The sequence below is a fragment of the Polyodon spathula genome, chromosome 4 (genome assembly GCF_017654505.1).
Source record: "Polyodon spathula isolate WHYD16114869_AA chromosome 4, ASM1765450v1, whole genome shotgun sequence".
Lineage (NCBI taxonomy): Eukaryota > Metazoa > Chordata > Actinopteri > Acipenseriformes > Polyodontidae > Polyodon > Polyodon spathula.
Window position 1 is genome coordinate 16,793,731 of NC_054537.1, and position 980 is coordinate 16,794,710.

Here is a 980-nt window from a genome sequence, read left to right on the forward strand (position 1 = left end):
AAAGAAACAAAAAAACCCATAAAAAATGCATTTTACTATTCACACGTTTCTCAGTTGTGACTGAGATAAAGGAGAATAGAAGTCAGGATAAAGCACCGAAAAACAGACGCTCCACTCACAGTAAATAGTTAGGAAAATCATCCTAACATAAAATACTGACTATTGTGTTCTTGTATGTTTTGCCATTAATTAGATTTATCTTAAATCTAAACACACCATACCTTTGCATTCTAGTTCGTACTTGATGTGTATTGTATTGATGTGAAAGGTTTCACTGTGTGAGCATAGAAACCAAAAGGTTTTAAATAACAGTTTTATTTTGAAACTGATATAAGACAGTGATAATCCAGAGGGTATTGGTAGCTTTGACAGAGCCAAACTCAGTTTCTAAAAACTGTCCAGTTAATGCTTGAGCACAGAGGTGAAAATGTATGTTAACTCTATTCAGATCCCTGCATGTAGCACTTCCAGAAAGGAAAAATAAACCGGCTTTTGATACTTAAGATAAGTGTATCCTGTTTTGGGGATGGCCACATGAATGTCAGATATCGTATTATTTAGGCTATTAAGGACAAAACTGTTACAATAAGGAAATACTGGCCACACGGAGGGCTAACGCATTGATAAGTAGTACGTAGGGTACAGTATGCCCATTTCAAGTTAATTTCCCTAATTTTGATTTCATTGGTTTGTTGCAAATCAAGTTTTGTTGTTTCACATATTCCCTCCCATAGTCAATTCACACCAAACTATACAAGAGGGCTCTTCATCACAGTATAAGAAAACAGACTTGTAGTAATGTAGTTGTGCCTTTCTAATTATTCAGATAGTCAAGTTCAATCAAGCACCTCATTGGGAAACTGTGCTAATAAGGTGGCTTGTATTTTAAAGTTAAACAACAAAACCAAAAAAAACACAACAGTATTGTATTTGTAATACTGAAGTTTTGTTGTTATTATTTTTTTATTCAATATATATGT